Raw genomic sequence first — 6,252 nt, 5'->3', positions numbered from 1 at the left:
AAAGATACAGGGATGTTATTTATCAGGGTTAATTTTTTATTAAGATCAATAAGTAGAAATACAAGAAGTACATGAAACTTAAACGTCAACTTTGTGTGTCACTGTAATGTAATAATTTACTAAATCGGAAAGAAAATAGAAAAAATAGACAAATTGCTGAAAAAAATTATCATACTTGCAAATTTCTTACTTTCACATAAAACTAATTCATATTTAATGTCTAACAATATCTCAAATAAAGTTGTTTTCAAAAGCAGATGCATATGAAGAGCAAAAAAAAAAACAACTTAACAATGGAATTCTATTTTTAATTTTGTTTAATGGTATATATATAAAAAATATATACATGCATTTCTCCGACAAAAGTATTGGTTATACAAGTAATAAAGTGAAAGTAAAGTATCATTCTCACGTAAATTATAGTTTAATAACTATGTAATAGTCCTTAAAAATAACTGTCTTTAAAAAAACTATGTAAATAATTAATTGCACATTTGATCAAGGAACAATAAACAAATTATTGTTTTTTAATTCATCTCAATGATTTTTTTAGAGTAATTCATCAAATTAGTTTACAAAATATTAACATCGTTTAATTTATTTCTTAAAATTATAAAAAAATATTATTTTATCTCCTAAAATTATCAAACATCAATCATTTTAGTCTTTATATATATTATTTAATAATAAATGTTGTTTGATAATTTTAGGAGTTGAAATGATATTTTTATATTTTTTAAAAAAGTAAAATAACTTATGCTCGTTATTTTAATAACTAATTTGTTTTAAGGTCATGGGACAACACATGAGACTATGGGGAGTTCAATTATTGGGCAGACGTGTTGAGCCAGGTCCATTTTTGAGATATAGAAATAAGGGAGCTGCTATTTACACTTCCCTTTATTGATAATACACTCCCATTTTCTATTCTTTTTCCCAAAATACCCTGGGTTTTAGAAATTAATCTTCCTGCGTTGTTGCACTCCCCCTCTTCAAGACTTTAACGCACTCCTCCCTCCATAAAATTATGTGGTAAGATACTTGTAATGTGATATGCACAATGCACCTATAATCTTGTACTGTGGTGAACTCAAATATTTCATTCACTCCTAATTTTATTAGGTATCTTATACGTTGTTTACTACCATTTGTCCGGGCTGAAGATCGGTCCAATTTATGCTGGAGGAGTGGAGGTTTTTAATTGTATTTTCGCAAACACGTGATTTAACTTCCATAAGATTGCTCTTAACCAAACGCCTTTTTTATCAAAAGGGTAATTTTTTAATTAATTTCCAAATGGGATAAATCGTATTATTCAGCGCAACTTTCAGGCCAAAAGTCATATACCTTTATGAGACTTCTATTTTTTTAATTTTTTTTAACAAAGTCATAGTAAATTATACAACTTTATTGATTATATTATTTTTTATTGTTCGACACATAAAAGTTGTAAGTTTTTATAGGACTTCAAAGTGTTAATATTATACACAACTTCAAAGTCAAAGGTTGAATTATCTATCAGTTTTGATTATATATTTGTAGAAAGTTTTGTTTCAGTTTTTTTTGTAAGATCTTTTGATTTTAGTTCCATGTAAAACTTAAAACTCATTATTATAGTAAACTTTTTTTATTTTTATATTATTTTCTCTCATAACTTTATGGTACAGAAGATAAATAATATTAGTTCTTCGATTCATTGTTTTGTATATATTTATTATATATCCACAATTTATTAATATTTAGTTAAAGTTCTGATAGAGTTAAGTAATATAACTCATTTCTTAACGAGTGAGGGATTTTAACTTTAAAAGAATGAGTGAGGGATTTGTTTTAATATAAAAAAAAAAGGTTCAATACATAATTACATTGACCTCTTTTTCTTCAGAGCATATATTTCCCTTTTTCTTCGTAGCATATATTTCTCTGTAAAAAATTAATTGAAGTCGTGTATAATATTAAGACTTTCAAGTGATGTAAAAACCCATGATTTTTTATGTTGAATAATAAAAAAAATATAAATCGATAAAGTTGTGCAATTTTTTCGACTTTCATAAAGGTATACAATTTCTGTCCTTAAAATCGTGTAATTATTTACAATTTCATCAACAACAAAAAAGTCTCCTAAAGGAATAGGACTTTTAACTTTAAAGTTGTGTAAAGTAAGAGACAGCTTACTTTTATTTCAGAATTAATTCAAAAATTATCTCCATTTGGTAATTAAAAAAAATTACTCCCTTTTCCTTAGAAGGCCCTTAATCAATATATATATATATATATAAGTCATGATAATAAAAAATATATATAAAAAAAGCCATACATAATAATCATTAGCCTTGAATATGGGTATTGCTTGTGGCCCTTGGCTTGTTTTCTGCTCTTCTAGACTTCTAGTGGCCGAAGAAAGGGTAGTTAGAAGTAAAGACAGCTGCAATGAAACCAAAGAACCAAAGAAGAATGGTTCATTCTTTCACTCGAAGTATCAAACCAAGTTGATTTTGATTACCCTACAACTTGAAAGTTCTTTTATTTGTGCTGTTCGTTGAACAATAAAAAAAATAAACATTTTGTTAAATTCTCGACAACATCAAAATTGCAATTTTGAGTGAGACTATACACACTAGTACTCAAACATTCTGAGCAACGAATGATGAGCATGTTGGTCTTTTGTAGGGTGATAATTAAAGCTGAAATGAGGCTGCACTAAGACACCAATTAGGTGAGACAGACAGGAAGTTAATGGAATTCTCTGTATTTAACAAATTTCGAGAAGAGATAAATTGTGTTGTAGCTTCCTTCAAAACCCTTTAAGCTGAACAGCCAGCCCCGTCAAGGAACTCCACTCCTCAAATGCACTGGCCGAAGACACAAATGCAAGTTTGGAGGACTCAACGTCATTCGCAGCAACTGCCACGAAATAAAAAACAGGAATAAGTGTTAGCACAAAGGATCTTGTAGCCACCATTTTGAGTATACCCTGGCTCTTAATTACATTAGCAAATTACTAGCACAGTTTTATGTGCCAAAAAAATGCAACCAAGGCTTTTGGAAATAGTCTATCAACAAGTTACTAGATTGCATCTAGGCTGTTTTTCTTTTGCAGTTGATATCTGTCTATTAATGAAACTTTATATTTTTCTGCCTTGTATGAAACTTGATACCTGATGAAATCAATGAAGCTAGTGAGGAATTGAATGTGTCCACCACGGTCTTTTCTTCAGGACTGGCACTCAACTGTTAAAAGGTTACCCAGAAACTGTAAGATATCCAATTAAGAAGCTGGAAAGAGAAATTTGAATACATAAATAGTAATTTTATTAAAAAAAATGCTACCATCCAGAAAGTTCACACTATTAAATGGAGATTAAAGAGTATTCCAATGTTCATTGTATGTCAGGCACAAGTACTGTATTTGAAACTTGTCCAGCTCATAGTCTATTAATCTTTATCACTTGAGAATGATAATGAAGTCATCAGTTTTCTCCCATTGTGGAGATTCAGAATCGAATGTGTTCATAATGAAATTAGATGATTGATGTTATCATGGCACCAATTTTTTCTAAGTTTGTGATGAAAGATTTCATAACAAATGCGTTCATAATGAATGCAAGCATTTAAGAAACCAGACTAACCTTATCCAAAGCTACATTAGCATTTTGGACCCAATCAGTATCAGTGCCACTCCCAAAGACAGAAGCAGCTGTCGCTAGATCATTGTTTTCAATTGCTTTACCAACTTCACTCAGTTTATACACCAGGTCCTGAAGATAACCTGCAAATATTTTTCAACTTTCAGTTGCTAAGTCTTGTGCTGGCTGAATTTGTGAATTTAGTAAAAATGAAGGCAGCCTGAAATTTTTCTTTTGATTCTGCCCCTAAAGAAACTGGTGTTTTTGGTATCATGAAGGGAACTTGAGGGACAAAGGAATAGAAGTTCATCATGAAAGAGAAACACGAGTTCTATTTCTCATTCTTGAGATTACCATGGTTGGGAGGAGAAAGACGATCTTAGTTAGTGTGGCCTCTTCAAAGTTCAAATCTCAATTCTATTACTGTATTCTCTAAGCTGGGACTGTATACAAGCTACAAATGTGTCTTAAAGATGCAGAGAGAGCAAGCAACATTCTTTTGAAAAGTTAAGTTGTGTTCAATTTCAGATGGTTAAAAATAAGAATTTAATTGAAATACAGTATATAAATTTTTAATTTTAAATATGAATTTAATGAAAAATTGTTGATTTTCTAATAATTAATTTAAAACCTAATATGATTTCTAATTAATTGATGGTGTAAAAATTTGATTTATGTTCTGATCGTGTGTCAAAATTAAACTTTAAAAATAATCTCTCACAATACAACCTAGGCCAGGGACAGTGTCAAATATCAGTAGCATTGAATTATGTTTCATTTAAAATCATTCAGAAATGGGCCGGCTACTGTGATCTTAAAGGAGACAACCAAAATACAGCAACACAGTTAGCTCTGCATATGTTCAAATTTATTAATTCAATTGAAAATTTCTTTGGTTTCCCAGGAACACAGGCGATTCAGTTAATATTTTTGAATTTGTGAAAGAAACGGGTAACTAAATACAATATGAATTTAATTGTAATACAAGGTCAATGTAAGAACGCTTTACACCAATGAGGTGTTATTACATCATTTAGTAAGTTTTGTAACCTCATGTAATTGTTATTTGTTAATATTGTTACACACTTACACTCATTAAATGAGATATATCAATACAAACTTAGATGATACCGTAAAATTGTTTACACTAATGTTGCTTTAAAAAAACTCAATACAACATTTGACAAGACATACAATAGAACAAGAAGCCAATCGTGTACTTTTGACTGATTTTTGTTCATTGGACACCCTCAAGAATTGGGCACAACTACTTTACTGCTATCCTCTGCAGACTCTAAACCTATAAAGGTAACTTGCATTTATTTGCATTCCAGAGTGAACAAAATCCGTCAAGTAAGGAAAGGAAACACATAGTAGAACAAACCAACCATGCAAATTACTGATCATCTTTAGCCTTTAGGTAAAGATGTAAGAGTACGTCCACATTCATCCGATAATGTAATCTAGGGAAAAGTGAAATGTCATTTTTGCAGGATCAGACCTGTTTCTTTGGAGGATGATTTGATCATACCTTGTCTCTCAAGTCTCTTTTTTCTATCCCTCTTTACTTTTTCCAACAGCTCCTCATCATCATCTGCATCAAGTATTGCAGCATTAGCATCCTCACCAGCCAATGAAAGCGAAAATGTGGTGGGAAAACTGATGGATAAGCCTCTTTTGGTCAGAATTATTGGAGGATGTATTGCTGGCTGACTAACTGCTTTGCAAAGAGTTAATTGCCTTTTCACACTGCACATGATGGGGGTGGTAAACATATGTTTGTGTTGCTAATTACAAAGAGGGTAATAATGGAAGACAGAAGGGGTGTGCAGTTGGGAGAAAATATATTGCCAATTTTTCTTTTCTTCTCTTTTCTTTTCTTTCCTTTTCCCTCTATACTTTATTCTTTTCTTTATTTTCCAGTATTTTGGGCCTGAAAATACAGAAGACTTGACAATTTGGAACCTGTTGAGGATAAGGTTGTTGGATTCTGTAATCTGATCCTGTCATTTTTTTTATCCTGAAGGGTATTATGGTCATTGAATAGTACCTGTATAAACCACTACCATTTATAATACCATAGTCTCTTCCAAAGTCCAATTGAGTGAAAAAGAAAGAAAGGGTGCAAAGTTGACTATGGAAAGTTGTCTAGTATGTATCCTTGTCCCATCTAACAAAAATTTTATCCCATCAATTATTAATTCAGTACCTTAATCAGATGTGTGATCATTCACATATCGGCCCACAAAACAAAATCATTGTAAAAAGGATTTAACTTAAAGCGGTTAGGAATTTTATAATTTCTAATTAATTAATATGGACTATATTTTATATTATAATATGTATATTAGTTATTTATATTTAGATGGGTTCAATATAAAGTGATCTAATTCAATGAGCTCATTAGATCACCAACAAAAAAATTGATATGAATTTAATGAGCGAAAACCAGTTTGGCTCATTAGGGGATAATGAGCTGATAAGATTTGGTTGAGGAAAGTTATTAAATCAATTATTCTTGACTGCTGTAAGATTCCACTGCGTGTTGATCAAGTTCTATGGATTCAGGTATTTCTTAAAACCTCTTGATAATCTGACGTAATGTGTTTTGGTGCTCATTTGTTAT

At 30.7% G+C, this 6,252-nt stretch overlaps 1 pseudogene; it reads right to left on the bottom strand.

Annotated features, from left to right (window-relative positions):
* Positions 1-2,431: 2,431 nt before the first annotated feature.
* LOC100808356 (thylakoid lumenal 16.5 kDa protein, chloroplastic-like) lies at positions 2,432-5,695 on the bottom strand (annotated as a pseudogene).
* Positions 5,696-6,252: the final 557 nt, after the last annotated feature.

Source organism: Glycine max, chromosome 17, assembly GCF_000004515.6.
Source record: "Glycine max cultivar Williams 82 chromosome 17, Glycine_max_v4.0, whole genome shotgun sequence".
Taxonomy (NCBI): domain Eukaryota; kingdom Viridiplantae; phylum Streptophyta; class Magnoliopsida; order Fabales; family Fabaceae; genus Glycine; species Glycine max.
The sequence above is the reverse complement of the archived record's forward strand: the minus strand, read 5'-3'. Positions and strand labels throughout refer to the sequence as shown.